This window comes from Rhinoderma darwinii, chromosome 8, assembly GCF_050947455.1.
Source record: "Rhinoderma darwinii isolate aRhiDar2 chromosome 8, aRhiDar2.hap1, whole genome shotgun sequence".
Classification (NCBI taxonomy): Eukaryota; Metazoa; Chordata; class Amphibia; order Anura; family Rhinodermatidae; genus Rhinoderma; species Rhinoderma darwinii.
Genome location: NC_134694.1, coordinates 82,623,140 through 82,644,105, shown reverse-complemented (window position 1 = coordinate 82,644,105; position 20,966 = coordinate 82,623,140). Strand labels below are relative to the sequence as shown.

The 20,966-nt window shown below is 42.1% G+C and overlaps 1 protein-coding gene across 1 annotated transcript in view; it reads left to right on the top strand.

Moving 5' to 3' along the window:
- The first annotated feature begins 4,567 nt into the window (after positions 1 to 4,567).
- The window catches only part of CAPN6 (calpain 6), a 112,755-nt gene continuing 96,356 nt past the window's right edge, over positions 4,568 to 20,966 (top strand). The window contains exon 1 of the mRNA XM_075835827.1: positions 4,568 to 4,711. The gene's annotated coding sequence lies outside the window, so the exon portion shown is untranslated. The remainder of the gene's footprint in view (positions 4,712 to 20,966) is intronic.

The window sequence follows — 20,966 nt, the reverse complement described above, 5'->3', positions numbered from 1 at the left end:
TAGTCGGGTTATCAGAGGTTGGACTCCCACCATATACAGTATGTCTGTGCAATTTTTCCCTATTAATGTAAAAATCTCAAGGGGTTGGCATGCTTGAGTTTTGGAAAACTACCATTTTAAAGGGCCATTATAGTATTCTATTATTGTTAACAAATCAGAGGCCTAAAAACAACACTGTCAGGTCTTTTAGTAAAAATAATTCAGGCGCTATCACTAACAGATCCATGGAAATAAAAATAAAAAACTGTGTAATCCTACCCAGGAAAAGAGTATACTAAGGGCGGGTTCACACATGGCGGAATTTCACTTAAATTCCGCTGCGGACACTCCGCAGCGTTAATCCGCAGCAGAGCCGTTTCTCCATTGACTTTCACTTTAATTTAGCAGTGTTCGTTTACACGATGCGTACAATTCCGCTGCGGAGCATAGGCTGCGGAGCGGAATTTGGTGTCCGCAGCATGCTCTGTCTGTTGCGGAGCAGTGGCGGACTCATGGCGGAATTTCTCCATTGACTTCAATGGAGAATCAAAGTTCCGCAATGAAGTCCGCAGCTGTCATGCACATGTCATGTGTGCTGCGGATGCGTCTTGCTTTTTTAACTTGACATTTCTTCGTTCTGGCTGGACCTATGTATTTCTAGGTCTACAGCCAGACTGAGGAAGTCAATGGGGCTCCCGTAATGACGGGAGCGTTGCTAGGAGACGTCTGTAAATAGTCACTGTCCAGGGTGCTGAAAGAGTTAAGCGATCGGCAGTAACTGTTTCTGCACCCGGGACAGTGACTACCGATCCCAATATACATGTATCTGTAAAAAAAAATGAAGTTCGTACTTACCGAGAACTCCCTGTTTCTGTCTCCAGTCCGGCCTCCCAGGATGACGTTTCAGTGTAAGTGACGGCTGCAGCCAATCACAGGCCAAGCACAGGCTGCAGCGGTCACATGGACTGGCGCGTCATCCAGGGAGGTCGGGCTGGATGCCGAAGGAGGGACGCGTCATAAAGACAACGGGCGGTAAGTATGAATTTCTTTTACTTTCACTAGGGAAAGTGCTGTCCCTTCTCTCTATCCTGCACTGATAGGGAGAAGGGAAGCACTTTTCCCGCAGTCCGCAGCAGCTAGTCCGCATCAATTTTCTGCACATTTTGTGCACATCCGCAGCCGTAATCCGCAACCCGGATTAGGTGCGGCATTGATGCGGACAGTTGCGGAGGAATTCCGCCATGTGTGGTCATGCCCTAAGAAATACAGTAACAAGTATCTACAATCTCCATATCCTAATAAACTAAAGTTAAAATGCGCATTTACTTTATAATCATAAATATACAAAGAGTTTGAGCAAACAGTGTAAGTACAAAGGAACTTAGATAAATGGAATGTGCGTTCACCTATTGCAAAAGCTTTGCTATTGTGTAAGCATAAGATAAATGAATCTGCTAGGAAAGAATTTAAAGCATTCTCAGCCACAGCACATTACGTAGTTCTCGGAGTGACGGATTTTCAGCTTTCACCAAGAGAGAGGGTACAGCGGAAAACCTTTCAGATTCATCTTAAGGGACATACAATGTCTTTGCTGCCGAAATTATTTAGCAGGCCAGTGGTGGAGGAAGGATGGGAAGGGTTAAGCATATTAATGATTAAATAAGAAGAGGGCTCATCAATCAATGTAATGGGATCCCTTCGCGTTACACTGCGGATGAACAAAAATATGGCCTTGTGAATAAAATCAGTTGTTATCGCTGGGGGCAGCTCAGGCAGGTTGTGCAGGGAAAATGTAGTATTAAATGCCCCACAGTTCAGAAATGAATGAGACCGCCACTGCCGTCAAGCTTTAGCTTCAAGACACCTGGGACTTATATCAGCGGTGCTCTACAGATTAGCCAAGTCCAGTTCAGTACATGTGATATAGGCTCGTCTGATTGAGGCCTTAGGCCACGGCTACACCTAGACCTTTTTGTAGCGCTACTGATTGATTTGAACTCTTAAGTGACAGCTGCAGTCCACAAGATTGCATGCAACTCAATGTATTAATTTGGACTGCAGCTGTAGCTCAATAGTGAAAATCAATCAGTAACGCTACAAAATGTCTAGGTGTATCCCTGGCCTAAGAAGAAACAAACTGCGGCAATCGCCGATATCTTCAAGTCCTTTTGTTGACCCATCTGATAAAATCAGAATGGGTCGGGGGATATGAAGATAGCTAGTATAACGGTTCTCACCGGTTTGTCCGTGGATCCTCGGTGTCGCCCGGAGATGGTGCTTGGAACCCAGGCAACGCTTGGCACAGCGGGTAGAGGCGGTCGGATGGAAAGGCAGAAGTCAGGACAGGCAGCAGACGTCGTAACGGGTATGGAAGCAATAGGTCAAGGCAGGCGGCTGGCGTCATAACGGGTATGGACAGCAATGGGTCAAGGCAGGCGGCAGGCAAGGATAGTCAAGTTCAGGCAGAGGTCAGCAACGGGAAATCCAGACAAAGGCAGAAGGGAAGGAAACAGAGAACCAGGGCACAGGGAAACTCACGGGGAACTTGGTGGAACAAGCATGGATGAATGGAAGGAGGGACCTTAAATAGGAAGTCTTTAGAATTAAGGCGCGTGCTGGCCCTTTAAGACAGAACGAGTCAGCGCACCCTCTAGTGACTGCAGCCGCACATCGAGGATGACGGCCGCGGACGGAGGTAAGGGATGCACTTACCTGATGCCGCCCAGGGCCAGGAACCGGAGCAGAGGCCGTGGGAAAGGCGGGGAACGGCGAGGCAGCCGTTACAGATAGAAGGCAACAGTCATTTCATGTTCACTCTTCATCTTAGCCTTTCCTACGTGGTGACATATTAACATTTTTATATACTCACAGACCTACTCTACGTCATATACAGTAGACACATTGCATCTTCATGACATAAATTCATAAAAACAATGACAACATTTGTAACAGTTTATAAAGATGATTGAAATAGAGTGACAGATTTATAGAAAAGAGCTTAGAGGGAATCTTTTATGTTGAAGATTGTGTCCTATCTGCAGGCAGCATGTTATAGAGCAGGGGGAGCTCAGCAGATTGATATATAGTTTTGTAGAAAAGATTCAGGATAAATTGTAATCTATTTATTTAAAACCATTCTCCCTGTGGGCTAAAGAGTCCAGTAGGTGGTATCAGCCATTGATGGACATCCTCCCCTGTATGAGTGTGAATACAGAAATAGCTGGCAATCACTGTGTAGGACCGCCCATTGGACTCTTAAACCTAGAGTTAGCAAGGATTTGAATGAATAAATTACAGGTTATCTTGTATCTTTCCACACATCACTATATATTAAATTGCTCAGCTCCCCCTGTTGTTTAACATGCTGCCTGAAGATCGGACTGTATGTTAGACATGACAGGTTCCCTTTAAGTCATTATTGTCATTTAGACCAAAGGGCCCCAATGCCTCGAATTTTAATATCCACTCTGCCTCACGTTTTAAAAGTATGTTATGTCTGTCACCTCCTGATTTCAGCACATTTGTATCACTTAGATGTTTATTTCTCGAAGGATCTATAAGATGGGGACAACCTTCCCAAGTGCTTATTGATTTTATGTGTTCTCTGAACCTCTTAAACATTGGGCTTATTGTTTTCCAGATACAAAAAAAGCCAGAAGGGCAGAATACCATGTACATTACATAAGTGGTCCTGTAGGTGATTACGTTTTTGACTTTATTTGTTATGCAGGTAATATTAAATGGCCGATCATGTAATACATGGGTGGGCCGGGTCCTCCAAAACAGGATCTGCTCTTACGTAGCGTCTCTCTGCTCTGGCTCATAATGATGTCCATATGTCGTAACAGGGCATATGGACAGAGGTTAAGTCTTTTATTAAAAGCAAAGCTCTTCACTCATGAATATATTGAACTCCACTGTCCACAAACTCCACTTCACAAGATCAGCTCGTGCAAAAATAATTCATTTGAAGCTCTCTAAAGAACAATTACAATGATAAAGCTTCCCTCTAAGAGTATGTTCACACACGGCAGATTTATTGCAGAATTTCTGTGATTAAAAATCAATTCTATACATCTAAATAGGTCTGTTTCTGCAGCATGTATGTACATGGAATTCTTCAGGCCCCATTCTGATGAATAGGTCAGTCCCAGAAATTTCTGCGTCAACTCTGCAGCGTGTGCATGTACCCTTGGACTGCCATTTAATTAATTTCTAAAGTGTAAAAGGTAATGAGAAATCATCTGTACATCTGTAAGTAAATATAGTATTAACATTTCTACAGTGAAGATACAAATTTTCTATTACACCATACGGTATAGTAAATGAGTATAGGTATTAAGATTCGCATCGCCTGTGAACTTGGCTGCAGATATTCAGTAAAGGTCATTGGAACTCATCTTACTCCTATGACACGCTCCACACCCCTCCTTCCCATAATAGATCCAGAGTGTAGCTTCAAAATACACCCCCCCCCCCCCCCCATGTCCTCTATAACACATAAGAAATCCAGCCCTCTACCATGACTCACTGCCCTATAAAACAAAGCATGAATATAGTTTGAAAACTTTCTTCAGGACGCAGGACTCCCCTCTAATGTTTGCCACCTTGGTACGGCCAGTATCCGTTCACAGATTTGGCAGCTGGAATGTATAAATGGTATTGATTTTTGGGATTGCGTTTTATCAACCTGACAGCCACAGTAAATACTGTAGGACGCAGTACAGCAAAGGTAAGATAGTTCATAAACAAGTATTCAATTATTGATAAAAGAATATACAGATGTAGCAGAGCTGAGTGTCTAAGATGTAGCGGAACAGTCAGGTTGCACAACTTATTATGATATATCACAATGTGTTATTTTACATGGAACTGTAGCAAAGTCCACAAGCAAAGCAGCCCCTAAAAGTCAAATGAAGCTCTGCTACATCTGTATACAATGTATTTATATTTACACCAGATTTTAATTGTAAGTAAGCAGTTAGCCTAAACATTATTATTTGCAAAAACAATGCAATTGATTCAATGTGAGAAAAATAGAGTGCCAATGCTGCATTGATTCTGACCGTCATCATTGATTCAGACCGTCGATCGCTGACTAGAAAGCGGGGGAGCTCAATCAGTACTAAAGCTTAATCTGTAGTACTGACTCTCTGGTTTACCGGTTACCAGGGAGCCGGAAGTACTGATGCTGCCACAAAGAAACTTGGGAAGTGGGTGGTCTCCTCGGCTCTATCATCAGTGCGCCAGAAAATTAGTGCATATGACCCGGCTCCATAGAATCTATGAAAAGTCAGTGGGTAGGTGGGATGTGAGGCTGCGGTGTGGGAGGACCTCCAAATATCAATTTAAGAGACAGCTGTGGCGCCAAAATACTGTTGGCCGTTAGAGCAATTTGTGAGAAGGGGTCAGCAACTTATGGCACCGGTGGGTCAGCAACTTATGGCACCGGTGCCTCAGCCGGCACGTGGGGCATGGTTTGCTGGCACACTTCTCTCTTTTGTTATCCAGCACCGTTGTGTGCTTGGCGGTGCTAAACACAGGGAGAAAGAGTGGCGCTTTATTATGCGCTTGGTGGCGCTGATCACAGGTGAGAGCAGTGCTTCATTGTGTTTGTCACTGCTGAACACTTGGCAAGCACACAATGCAGCACTGCTCTCTCCTGGTGATCAGCAAGGATGGAGTTCAGTAACCACTCTGTAAATAAATAAGTTAGCAGAAGTTGGCAGCTCTCTCTCCTATGTGCACCCCCCAAGCTGGTGTTCAGTAGCATGATCTATCCTATGTGCACCCCTACACAAGCTGGAGTTCAGTATCTTTGGTCTCTCCTATGTGCACCCCCCAAATCTGGTGTCCAGTAGACCTGGTTTTTCCTATGCGCACTCCCCAAGCTGGCATTCATTAGTCGCTCTCTTTTCTGTGTGCAGCACCCCCAAGCCCGTGTTTAGTAGCCTCAGTCTTTCCTTCATGCAGTTCCCCCTAGCTGGTGTTCAGTAGCAACGGTCTCTTCTATGTGCACCACCCCACCCAGCTGTTGTTCAGTGGCCACGGTCTATCCTGTGTTTACCCTCCTCCCTCAGGCTGGTGTTGAGTAGCCGCGCTCTCTCCTATACACCATAGATGGATCATCTTTGCAAAGAAAGTCAGGGACAAGAGTTACACTGAAATGTAAAATGAATTAACTGATTCATTGGTTTATGTCACGTATCTTATATGATTTTCATGACTTTCATGTTTGTGTGGCATAACTTCATAATTTTTTTATTTTTTATCAGCACGCTTTAAAAAAAAAAAGTGCCTACCCCTCTACTACAGTGTAAGGAATTTTAAAGTAAAAAAATGTAAAGTCAATTTAAATTTAAGTTATAAGCTGGAATAGCAGTTATATGGAGTGGAGAGGTGCTTCTACTATGAGGCTAGATTCACACGAAAGAGTGCAAACTCAGGCGTGAAAAGCTGCCATTTTTCACGTACAAGTTTGCACCCATGCGGGTCCCGTCTTAACGGATCCCCACAGACTTGAGTCTATCGAGAGATCCATGAAAGCGGAAGAAAATAGGACATGTTCTATTCTTCAACGGACCCTTCACACGGTCCGTTGAAACAACCCCATTGAAATACACACGTCCATGCGACGGCCGTTGTTTTATGTATTGTATTCTATGTTCGTGTGAATAAGCCCTTACAGTAGTGTTTTTTTTCAGTGCTCTACTTTCTGGTTATGTTGATTTTTTTTCTTTTATTCCAAGCTTTTTCACTTTTCAATAAATCCATATTTTTGGCTGGCATAGTCATTATATTATAAAACGTTTTTCATCAACATTCCAAAAAAAGATCCAAAAGCTGTCGCTTTGTTTTATATAAAAGGTTCCTTAAAAAACTGCTCAATTAAAAAATGTGTTACCTGTTAGTGAGCACATTTCAATAAAACACGTTTGAGATCATTAGTCGTCGTCCCCCCCCCCCCCCCCCCCATGGTCCCGTTGCATCCTGGCACTTAGTAACTTTTTAACACCCTACTAAGTTACAACAGTAGATCTCCACCTCACTAAAGTTGCCTACCAGTACTTTAAACACCAGTAGCTGTCACATTTTTGGCAAGCATAAACGAATAGGATGTATTGATTTACATCCCCCAAAGCTGCTGGAAATCATGTTTTTATTTTATTGAAATCACTGTTTATTGAGGTTCCGCCAGTACTAATACGAGGAGGGATTTGTGCACCAAAATAAAAAAAAAGTTAAAAATGACAACAGAAATTATTTACTGCTATCACATAAACCACAAGTCTTACTCTCCAGCAAATTGTGACTGTTAATACATAAGAGGGGCACTTTCCATTGAATCAGGGCATATCGGCAGATCAAACTTGTCTCTTTTTATTCATAAGGAATAAATGGTGCATTCTTTCATAGCTGTTAATTTATATTCTAAAATAAAATTTCTATCTAATATGCAGAAAATGAATGGTGCTGTATATATAGCATACAATAATAGTTAACCAATAGCAGTCACACAGTACGGTTATAGAAAATTATTCTGAAAGAAGAATTGAGTTTAATAAACTTTTATTAACTCAGAACACAGATGCAGGCAAACTATATGACCCAATATGGTGTAAAACAATCTATACAAAGTGGATGGGTTGCAGGTAATATGCAGAGAATTATATTTTACATTGACTATCTACAGATTAATTCTGCATAAAATAACGAGACTAGGGCATCTTTTCTTAGATCTCTGTGTTCTACCGTTCCTCTGCTATTCCTCCTACAAATTTATACATAAATGGACGACTGGGTGTTACTAGCTGGGGGTGTGTCACAAACTGACAATGTCCAATCTGTGGTGACAATCTCATACTGTGTAGGGAGACCCCCCTTTGACAAGCGGAATGGTATTGTTATATTATAGGGAATATTTACTAAAACAGACATGTCAGGAAAGTTGACAGATTCCTTTTAAGTACAACATTCTGTGTTGATTAATTCCTTATTATAAATCTATATAATGATCCATTTTTTTTAATACAAAGGAGCTTACTGTATATTGTTTTATTATCAATTTCAATGTAGACATTGTGCGCATTAAGCTCCCTCTAGTGGTGGGTGCAGTAACAAAGAATTTAACACTGTGTCTATGCAAAGATTTATATTTTTATAAGAAGAATTGGAGATCCAACTGCTATACAGATATTTTATGAAAATTACTCAGCACAGAACTTTGGACCTATTTAAAATAGTGGACATTCATTTTAAGGAAAAAGGGAATTATATGAGTCCTTCATGGGTGTCCTTCAAATGTCACCTCTAGAACCTCTTAAAAATAGATTTTATTCACTTTTGTACATTATGGCTTACTTCATTTATCTTCTCTTTTGGAAGATATAAAGATGCCTTTCTATCTCTAAATTGAAGCATCTAGATTTATAAATGAGTAAGATGAAGATAAAATAATCAATTTTGGTGTGAAAATAAATCATCGCCTCAAATCCAACTAGTTAGAGACTGTGTCCAATTTTATGCACATTAAGATGCCTGTGATGTGGATTAGTTACAGAGCACTTGTGTTTATCACAGCAGTATCTTTTACAGCAGGATGAAGGTAAAGTAGTCCTCCGGGTGATGCTGCTTTATGAATGAACACAATCTTGTTTTATTTGTAATGATTATGGAATTGTAACGCTTTATTATTATGAATTGAGTTGGGATTAAATTTTATATCTCAAGTTGCAATTCTCATAGGATGAACAATAAGCATAAATAGCTTTAATGTAATCACTATATCCCTGTAGGAACAGAGGAGGATCGTTGTGAATGAAAATCTTCTCTGGAGGGATATTTGCAGTGAAAGAAATACATTTACAAGAAAAACCAGAGATACTATTTATGATAACATTTCTGGCTTTAAAGGAATCAGATGGGTTCTAGATTATTGGGTGGTCATAGAAAGTATATAAAACGCTCCTCTATCCATGATACCTATGATAAATTCCATAAAATTTAGGAATGTCAACAGAATACGGACTATCTGGACTTTCTGTGAGATTCAATCCAATGAGCGATACATACTGTGCCTATCACACTGGACTCGCTCCCCCCTGAAGTATCACGCCCTTCAGTTCCTTAACCTATCTCCACCCCTCCCCACACATTTTCTTCTTGTCCCTCATTAGTTCTTTATGCTTCTTCATCCATCGTTTCTACCTCTTCTGTTTTCAATTATAATAGTACTTTGGAGGCGACCAAAGCCCCACCTCACATATGCAACACTTCTGCATGCTTTTGTTGTTGGTACATTTGTTCCTTCTCATTGTATGTTCTGTTACCCTGCTCATTACAGGGGCTAGACCCATTCTATAGAATTTATAAGTAAGAAAGTATATAAAATTCACTTGTGAAGGTAAAAAATAAATCACAAAATAAGAGGATAACACAATCTGCTACTTACATAATGGGGCAGATTTACTAAGATATCTAATATTTAGACAGTATAAACTTAGACCAGGCAGTCAAATTTTATCACAGTGGCGCACGCTGTATGATAAACTTCTTGCTAGACATCTTAGACACTCTTCCTTATGGCACCTCTTGGTTGGCTTAGTATATGCCAGTTTTTTGTACCAAAATATGGGTGCAATTTTGGCGCACAGTGGCGCATTCAAGCCATGCCCTCTTCCGCTAGTTAACATCACCTTTTCATCTAAGCCACTTGTCAAAGAAGGTGCAAAAAGTGTCTAAAGGAGTTAATAAATGTTGAGCACGGCAAGCACGCCGGCGTTCTGGCTCAAATTGTATTAAATCTGCAGCATTGTGTTTCAATCAGAGGAATTTCCAGATCCGTTCTCTTTGAATAGTTTTACTCTCTTGGTCTTGTGAAATTCCAGATTAGGCCACGTTCAGACATGGCAAAATTGCCGTGTATTTTCGGTGCACATTCTGCACTGTAAAGCCGCAACAATTTTGCAGTACCATGGGCGTAACTAGGAAAGATTGGGCCCCATAGCAAACGTTTGACTGGGGCCACCACTTCCCTGGGTATTACACAACCCTGCCTTGTAAATAGTGCCTCCCTATAGATTCTGCCACACAGCGCCCCACCTATAGATAGCACCATACACAGCCTCCTGTAGATAATGTCTTACAGCCCCTCCCTGTAGATAACACCATACAGCCACCCTGTAGATAACGCCATACAGCCCCCCTGTAGATAACGCCATACAGCCTCCCTGTAGATAACGCCATACAGGCCCCCTGTAGATAACGCCATACAGCCCCCCTGTAGATAACGCCATACAGCCCCCCTGTAGATAACGCCATACAGCCCCCCTGTAGATAACGCCATACAGCCCCCCTGTAGATAACGCCATACAGCCCCCCTGTAGATAACGCCATACAGCCTCCCTGTAGATAACGCCATACAGGCCCCCTGTAGATAACGCCATACAGCCCCCCTGTAGATAACGCCATACAGCCCCCCTGTAGATAACGCCATACAGCCCCCCTGTAGATAACGCCATACAGCCCCCCTGTAGATAACGCCATACAGCCCCCCTGTAGATAACGCCATACAGCCCCCAAAACCACCCCAAAAAAACGGCCTATATTTTGTCCTACAAAAGAGATGTATCCCTTATCCACAGGATAGGGGATACATGTGTGATCGCTGGCAGTGATAAGGAGAAAGGGGGACGGAAAGTTCCCCCGAAGTTCTCCATGAGAAACCTCAGACTTCCGGGGTCTGCGCAGTTCAATAAAAATGAAAGGAGCGCTGGTCACACATGCGCACAAGCGCGACCAGTGCACAATTCATTTCTATGTAGCTGCCGACAGACCCAGGAAGTCAGAGGATTGTCATGTAGAACTTCAGGGGACCGTTCTCCTTATCACTGGGCATCCCAGCGATCCCACATGTATCCCCTATCATGTGGATAGGGGATGCATGTCTTTTGTAGGAACAACCCCTTCAGTGGAGCCTCGGGTCATGAGGGGGGCCCAAAGCAGGCGCTACGGCTGCTACAGCGGTAGTTACGCCACTGTGCAGTACAATACATGTGGATAGGGTTGTGTGGGAGGGAGTTTTATTATACTGTATTTTTCGTATATGTGTTCCCAGGAAAATCAATTTAATCATGGATTGGGCAGATACTTCGGCGGTTTTTGGTACTCAGATTGGCAAATACAGAAAGTAGTTCTCATTGTTAAAGGGGAAATGCACTTTTGATATCAATGCTCATGGTACATTGTGTTTACAGTGTAATTATAGTTATTCAGCTATTTTCTATTACATAACAAACTGACGACAAGGTGCTTTATTATGTAATAAAAAATAGCTGAATAACTATATGTACACTGTACCTGATTACTCAAGTAGCCATTACTTCTCATTCATTTTAATACATCAGTTATTAATACCATATTAGGATCATTTCCCTTTAGACATTTTGTTTAAATAATAATAATAATAATAGTAAGTAATAATTACTTACAACAGGCTCCCAAACCATAACATGATCAGCACCTTCATGGGTGGAATCATACTCTGCTTGGTAGAAAACAAGTAACCCCTCTGAAGCAACAGCTCCAGGCACAAAACTGAATTTTATTCTTTTTTTACTTAATTCTTTTAAAATTCTATATTTTAAAACATTTCACAAAAAAATATATACTTTCACTCTACTCAAATCTGAATTAAAAAATACCCCCAAAAAAACACAGCCAAAAAGATTACTTCTCTGAGACGTTTTGTTCCTGTGTACACTGCTTGCCACTGTTTTCCTGGTATTGTGGGCATACAGTGTGTCTGCATAATACAAAAGGCATGGCAAGGAGCACTGTGTTCAGACATTGCAGAATTGATTATTTCTGACAGGTATGTCAGACGCCCCCAAGGCCCCTTGCTACAGCGTAGCAATGATAACCACTGAGTTTCTAACCAGTAAATCTATTCCGTGTTCTCCTTCCTCCATATTGGATATTATGATCAGGGTCTTAAATCTACCTGGAAACACCAAGAAACGTGAGTGTGAGTACAGCAGGGAAGTGTCGATCAAAGATTGCACAACTGGTTTGAGTCTGGCAGTGCGGCAGGCATGCTGTGCTAATGAATACAGTCACATTTGGTCATACTGTCTGCAGTGTTCTGGAAGCACTTACTAAACTACAGAAGACATTGCACAGTCTTAGCGCAGTAACATAAAACAGACAGTGGGAATGTGTGCATTGAAGGACTTTAAATAAAAACAACATCATTGTAATGTACTTGCTGTATCAATTTCAACACTGAGCAGAGATCTCTGGGACAGACATTATATTTGCATGGTGAGTTTGTTTAGATTTGTATGTAATACTTCTGTATTACAGTGAATTATTTACTGACAGTGTTACACTGATAGGTATCCTATTAAGCCCTGCTTTTTTTAGGCTCCCGGCTGCAATCACGTCAAGAGGGCGTCAAGGGGCTTACAGAGGTAGCCTCCTACTTCAGTAAAACGATTTAGGTGCAACAGTCGCTATTGACTGCATTTTTCCTCAATACTGGCTGTTGCAGGTTACAGCTAACAACCACTTCTAAACGCAAGCTCAGTTCTTGAGCCAGTGTCACGGTAGGTGTGTGGACCCACTGGGCCGTACCGCCATATCGGAATAGCAGCTGGCCAACAGGATACCAAGTCAATGTCTATAGTTCGAATAAGGGTACCTGTGGTAACTCAGACAGTAGCGATGATTAGGCTGGGATGGGACCTTGGCAGCAGGCAGACACCGGGTGCGATGTAACACAGCAGGTGTAGTATACGGCACAACACCACTCCAACTCTCTATGACACAGGAACAAGGTAGCACAGGATACAGGTAGCAGGTACGGGAACACTGGGAACTAAAAAACACTAAGGGACCATTTGCAAAGACTAACACAGGTAAACACAACAATGTTCAGGCAATAAAGGAAGGGACAGGGCCCTTCTTAAAGTCCAGGGTGATCATAGGCTAATTTGATTTACTTTTCAGGTGCACGCACTGGCCCTACGGGACACAGCAGATTGAAGCGGAAGTGTGCGCTGGCATCTCCTGAGGATGAGATGCGGGCCAGTGCTCACAGATCCATGGCTGCGGCCTGTCACGAAGGGTCTGTGAGCGGTAAGGCAGCTGGCCAACAGGGCGCAGGTGAATTTCTATAGTTCGTATAGGTACCTGTGGAAGCTCAGACAGCAGCAAGGCAGGCTTGGCTAGGACTAGGCAGCAGGTAGACGTCAGTCGAGGTGAAGCAGGTGAGACGTGGATACAGCACAACACGACTTTGGCACAGCACAATGCTCGACCACGATGGTATGGAATACTAGGGACAGGAACAGGAACAGGTACAGGTACAGGAACTGGAACATGTACAGGAACAGGTAACACACTAGGAGGCCATCACATAGATTAACTAGGAAACAACAACAACGCTCAGGCATCGAAGCAGGGGGCTGGACCCCTCTTACAGTCCAGGGAACTCACGTGTCAAAGTTCGGCTCCGGCTGAGGTGAGTGGACGCGAGCGCTGGCGTCTCCTGAGGAGGAGGCTGGGGACAGTGGTTGCCGACTCGTGACTGCGGCTGTCAGGAGGGGACCGGAGCTGACAGCCCGCAGCCACGGACATTACACGGCCATCGGGAGGTGAGTAATCCTGACGGTCCGTGGCCATGGGCATTACAGCCAGTACCATCGGCACACTGTACATTTATGTCTATGTGCGGGAAGTACATCCAGCTAGGGGCGTAAATGTACAGCACGCTGCGGGAAGGGCCAGGGGTTAAAAAACCGTGCAATGGAAACATAAACTCAAGGCCCGGATTATAGGGAGAGCACATGGCGCACTTTCCCTGGAGCATACACCACCTTGGTAACCTAGGGGTTAATCCTATCACGCAGGGCCGGTTTTAGACAAAGTGTGGCCCTTGGCAAAGTTAAAAGTGGGGCCCCAACTGCTGAATTATTGTATCAATAATGCAGTGAATTCAGAAGGCGGTGTGTAGAGAACTGCATCACTTATTTCTAGCGCATCTAAAAGTTTTGCAAGCCCCAAAGCCTATGTCCCCGCTAACACCAAAAAAATATCTGTGTACATATACAGTTATTAAATCATATTACTATACCAGATTAAATATTACCTGCATACTGTTACTGAACACAACTCACTATTATATGACCGATATTACCAATAATAACATTATATAAGTTCCAAATAATACCGCCACATCATAACCCAATAGTGACTAAATAATACCACCATACTGTTACTGAATAACACCTCGACACCATAACGACTGCATAATACCCCCATTCTGTTACTGAGTAATCCCGCCACACCATAACCACATAGTGTCTGGATAAACCACTGTACAAAGACCAATATTACCACCATATAGTGACCATATAGTGGTAAATGCCAGTTATACTCAGTAGCTCCGTAGACAATATAAGTAATTACAACACATTTATATCTAGTGACTCACAGGTGATGTCTTCTCTGACTTTCCATTTTTTTTCTCCATCCGACAACGACCACTTTGACGACTTATTCCAGATACGACTTGTGTCTGCAGAAATTGACACACAGACATGTTGGTTTCTCGTTTTTCCAGCATCCTCCCCAACTATACACCATCCCTTAAACAAACTCGTAATCTACAGTGCCCCAGATGGTAATAATGATCCCTTAGTTACATAGTTACATAGTTACATAGTTAGTACGGCTGAAAAAAGACACATGTCCATCAAGTTCAACCAAGGGAAGGGAAAAGGGAAGGAAAAATTTCTACACATAGGAGCTAATATTTTTTTGTTCTAGGAAATTATCTAACCCTTTTTTAAAGCCATCTACTGTCCCTGCTGTGACCAGCTCCTGCGGTAGACTATTCCATAAATTCACAGTTCTCACTGTAAAGAAGCCTTGTCGCCTCTGCAGCTTGAACCTTTTTTTCTCCAGACGGAGGGAGTGCCCCCTTGTTTTTTGAGGGGGTTTTACAAGGAACAGGATTTCACCATATTTTTTGTATGTGCCATTAATATATTTATATAAGTTAATCATGTCCCCCCTTAGTCTTCTTTTTTCAAGGCTAAATAGGTTTAATTCTTTCAATCTTTCCTCATAACTTAAATTCTCCATGCCCCTTATTAGCTTCGTTGCTCTTCTTTGTATTTTTTCCAACTCCAGGGCATCCTTTCTATGAACTGGAGCCCAGAACTGAACTGCATATTCTAGATGAGGCCTCACTAATGCTTTGTAAAGTGGCATTATTACATCCCTGTCCCGCGAGTCCATGCCTCTTTTAATACACGACAATATCCTGCTGGCCTTTGAAGCAGCTGATTGACACTGCATGCTGTTATTGAGTTTATGATTTACAAGAACACCCAGATCCTTCTCAACAAGTGAATCCGCCAGTGTAGCTCCCCCTAGGACATATGATGCATGCAGGTTGTTGGTACCAAGATGCATAACTTTACATTTATCTACATTAAACTTCATTTGCCAAGTGGACGCCCAAACACTTAGTTTGTTTAAATCTGCCTGTAATTCATGAACATCTTCCATAGTCTGAACTATATTACATAGCTTGGTGTCATCTGCAAAAATAGAAATAGTGCTATTAATCCCTTCCTCTATATCATTAATAAATAAGTTGAATAATAGTGGTCCCAGCACTGAACCCTGGGGTACACCACTTATAACCGGGGACCATTCAGAGAAGGAATCATTGACCACAACCCTCTGGATACGGTCCTTGAGCCAATTCTCAATCCAATTACAAACTATATTTTCTAAACCTATAGTCCTTAATTTACCCATTAGGCGTCTATGGGGGACAGTGTCAAATGCCTTTGCAAAGTCCAAAAACACTAAATCCACAGCGGCCCCTCTGTCTAGACTTCTGCTCACCTCTTCATAAAAACAGATTAGGTTAGTTTGACAACTTCTGTCCTTAGTAAAACCGTGCTGGCTGTCACTTATAATGCTATTTATTGTCACATAATCCTGTATATAGTCCCTCAATAGCCCCTCAAACATTTTCCCCACGATGGATGTTAAGCTTACTGGTCTATAATTACCCGGGGAAGACCTAGAGCCCTTTTTGAAAATAGGCACCACATTTGCCCTGCGCCAGTCCCTTGGCACTATACCAGTCACTAGAGATTCTCTGAATATTATGAAAAGGGGGACAGAAATAACTGAACTAAGCTCTTTAAGAACTCTAGGGTGTAACCCATCTGGTCCCGGAGCCTTGTGCACATTTATTTTATTTAATTTAGCTTGGACCATCTCTACATTCATCCAATTCAGTATATCAACTGATATATTAACAGCACCGGCACCGGCTACATCAGCTGCTCTTTCTTCTGTTGTATACACAGAGCTAAAGAACCCATTTAGTAACTCTGCCTTCTCTTGATCCCCTGTGATCAACTCCCCATTACCATTATTTAGGGGTCCTACATGTTCAGACCTTGGCTTTTTTGCATTTATATGCTTGAAGAATTTTTTAGGATTTGTTTTACTATCCTTGGCCACCTGCCTTTCATTTTGTATTTTTGCTAATTTTATTACATTTTTACAGATTTTATTAAGCTCTTTATATTTTACAAAGGCTACAGCTGTACCCTCAGATTTGTATTTTTTAAATGCCCTTTTTTTGTCATGTATTGCCCCTTTCACAGAAGGTGTAAGCCATGTGGGGTTTAATTTGAGTTGTTTATACTTATTACCTGTAGGAATAAATTTTGCACTATAATAACTCAAAGTAGATTTGAAAATCTCCCATTTATCATTTGTTCCATTATTTGACATTAGTTCTTCCCAGTCTATATCCTGAATTGCAGCCCTCATCCTGGGGAAATTGGCTTTCTTAAAATTAAATGTTTTTGCCCTCCCAGCCTGCGTTTGTTTTTTACAGTATAGGTAAAATGTAACTATATTGTGATCACTGTTACCGAGGTTTTCACGAACATTGACATTCCCAACAAGATCTGCATTATTAGAAATGACCAGATCCAACAGAGCTTCACCTCTAGTCGGGTCTTCCACAAACTGGCCCATAAAATTTTCCTGCAACAGGTTGAGGAAATGTCTCCCCTTTGCAGTTGAAGCCGAACCATGACACCAATTAATATCCCGGAAATTAAAATCTCCCATTATCACTACAGTACCCGCCTGTGCAGCCCGGTCCATCTGTTTATATATCTGACCTTCCATCTCCTCAGTTATATTGGGGGGTCTATAGATTAGACCAAAAGTAATTTTTTCAGTGTTTACCTCCCTTTCTAGTTCCACCCACAAGGTTTCAACCTCCTCACAGTCTTCACCCACTATTGTCTCTTTCACACTCGCCTTCATATCACTTCTCACATACAGACATACACCACCACCTTTCCTATTTGTCCTGTCTTTACGAAAAAGTGTAAAACCCTGTAGATTTACAGCCCAGTCATGTGAAGAGTCCAGCCATGTTTCAGCAACACCAACTATATCTATATCTTCTTCCAGTATTAAGGCCTCCAGCTCCCCCATTTTGCTTGCTAGACTTCTGGCATTTGTGAACATACACTTTAACTTGCCTGTCAGTTTTTCACTTTTATTATCAGAAATGTGATTTGACATTAATCGGTCCTTTTTATTTACACTGATGTTTTGTAACGAAAGGATCTCCTTATCTTGTTGTCTAGTCCTCTCCCCACATTCTGTTTCTCCCCCCACCAATATAGTCTGACCCCTCTCTAACCTGGCTACCCCTTTTTTTTCTACATTGACCTCCCTCCTCAGCCCTAGTTTAAATACTCCGCCACCCCAGCTAGAATTCTCTCCCCCAGCACAGCGGACCCCCTTCCATTTAGGTGCAAATCATCTGCAGAATACAGTTTGTACCCCAATGAAAAGTCAGCCCAGTGCTCTAGGATCCCAAAGCATTCTCTACACCAGGACTTAAGCCATGCATTTAACTCCATAAGCTCCAGCTGTCTTTCCTGTGATGCGCATGGCACAGGCAGTATTCCTGAGAATACAACCTTGGAGGTCCTTCCCTTCAGCTTGTAGCCTAGTTCTTTAAAATTATTCTTAAGGCTCCTCCACCTACCATTTATTCTGTCGTTGGTACCGACATGGACCACGACAGCTGGATCATCACCAGCCCCTCCCAGCAATTTGTCCACCCGTTCCACCACATGCCGAACCCTGGCACCAGGGAGACAGCAAACCATTCGGTTGAGGCGGTCATGGCGACAAATTATTCTATCCGTCTTCCTGATTATAGAATCCCCAACAACTATCAATTGTCTTGGCTTGCCTGCATTACCATCCCACCGACTACTAGCTGGGCTGTTCTCCCGGCTGTTAGGGAGATCAGTATCCACTAGGGCTGCCTTTTCTGAGACTGACACCCTTGCATCATCACCCAACCTGGCAATTTTGCTTGGAATGCCAGAAACCGGATCGGCCTTCCTTGTCTTTGACCCCTTTCTACTGCCCCTAACTACATTAACCCAGCTACTTACCTGATCCTGCTCACCCATGTCTTCACCCTCCAGTTCTAACCCACTAACTGCATGCTCCGTGAGCAGCAAGCTCAGCTCAAGATTGTCTATCCTCCTCAGTGTTGCATTCTGCTCCTCCAGATCTCTAATACGAGCTTCCAGGTGAACAACATGCTCACATCTGCCACAGAGATATTCACCCTGGAACTCCGGCTCCAGTCGTGTATACATATGACAAACTGTGCACTGAAGAAAACCTCCAATCTTGCTATCCATTATCCAAGTTACACCAAAACAGCGAACAATTGTCAAAGAAAAAGAAGAGTACTTACTGGGGCTTCAACTCCTCTTTTCAACTCCGGTTTTAGAACTCCACTTAGTTCACAAGCCACTTAAACCACCAAGCTCAGAAAGAGCAAGCTCAAAATGAGGTCTGCTGACTAATTTATACCACCTGTGTCCAGTTAACCCCTTCCCCCTCGTCAGCTGTTCAGCTGGAACGAATCTGCAAGGGAAAAAAAAAAAAAATTTACAAATTTTTTTTTTTTTAAATTGTGTGAGTTTCTGCTATCTTCTATTTGCTAGCAATCAAAACAGATTCACAAACACAGAAATACAGCAACACAATACAGAAGTACAGCAACACAATCCGGTTTTAGAACTCCACTTAGTTCACAAGCCACTTAAACCACCAAGCTCAGAAAGAGCAAGCTCAAAATGAGGTCTGCTGACTAATTTATACCACCTGTGTCCAGTTAACCCCTTCCCCCTCGTCAGCTGTTCAGCTGGAACGAATCTGCAAGGGGAAAAAAAAAAAAAAATTTACAAATTTTTTTTTTTAAATTGTGTGAGTTTCTGCTATCTTCTATTTGCTAGCAATCAAAACAGATTCACAAACACAGAAATACAGCAACACAATACAGAAGTACAGCAACACAATCCGGTTTTAGAACTCCACTTAGTTCACAAGCCACTTAAACCACCAAGCTCAGAAAGAGCAAGCTCAAAATGAGGTCTGCTGACTAATTTATACCACCTGTGTCCAGTTAACCCCTTCCCCCTCGTCAGCTGTTCAGCTGGAACGAATCTGCAAGGGAAAAAAAAAAAAAAATTTACAAATTTTTTTTTTTAAATTGTGTGAGTTTCTGCTATCTTCTATTTGCTAGCAATCAAAACAGATTCACAAACACAGAAATACAGCAACACAATACAGAAGTACAGCAACACAATCCGGTTTTAGAACTCCACTTAGTTCACAAGCCACTTAAACCACCAAGCTCAGAAAGAGCAAGCTCAAAATGAGGTCTGCTGACTAATTTATACCACCTGTGTCCAGTTAACCCCTTCCCCCTCGTCAGCTGTTCAGCTGGAACGAATCTGCAAGGGAAAAAAAAAAAAAATTTACAAATTTTTTTTTTAAAATTGTGTGAGTTTCTGCTATCTTCTATTTGCTAGCAATCAAAACAGATTCACAAACACAGAAATACAGCAACACAATACAGAAGTACAGCAACACAATCCGGTTTTAGAACTCCACTTAGTTCACAAGCCACTTAAACCACCAAGCTCAGAAAGAGCAAGCTCAAAATGAGGTCTGCTGACTAATTTATACCACCTGTGTCCAGTTAACCCCTTCCCCCTCGTCAGCTGTTCAGCTGGAACGAATCTGCAAGGGAAAAAAAAAAAAAAATTTACAAATTTTTTTTTTTAAATTGTGTGAGTTTCTGCTATCTTCTATTTGCTAGCAATCAAAACAGATTCACAAACACAGAAATACAGCAACACAATACAGAAGTACAGCAACACAATCCGGTTTTAGAACTCCACTTAGTTCACAAGCCACTTAAACCACCAAGCTCAGAAAGAGCAAGCTCAAAATGAGGTCTGCTGACTAATTTATACCACCTGTGTCCAGTTAACCCCTTCCCCCTCGTCAGCTGTTCAGCTGGAACGAATCTGCAAGGGAAAAAAAAAAAAAAATTTACAAATTTTTTTTTTTAAATTGTGTGAGTTTCTGCTATCTTCTATTTGCTAGCAATCAAAACAGATTCACAAACACAGAAATACAGCAACACAATACAGAAGTACAGCAACACAATCCGGTTTTAGAACTCCACTTAGTTCACAAGCCACTTAAACCACCAAGCTCAGAAAGAGCAAGCTCAAAATGAGGTCTGCTGACTAATTTATACCACCTGTGTCCAGTTAACCCCTTCCCCCTCGTCAGCTGTTCAGCTGGAACGAATCTGCAAGGGAAAAAAAAAAAAAAATTTACAAATTTTTTTTTTTAAATTGTGTGAGTTTCTGCTATCTTCTATTTGCTAGCAATCAAAACAGATTCACAAACACAGAAATACAGCAACACAATACAGAAGTACAGCAACACAATCCGGTTTTAGAACTCCACTTAGTTCACAAGCCACTTAAACCACCAAGCTCAGACACAATAAAAGTGCCCCCTCAGTAACCGTGCCCCCTTTG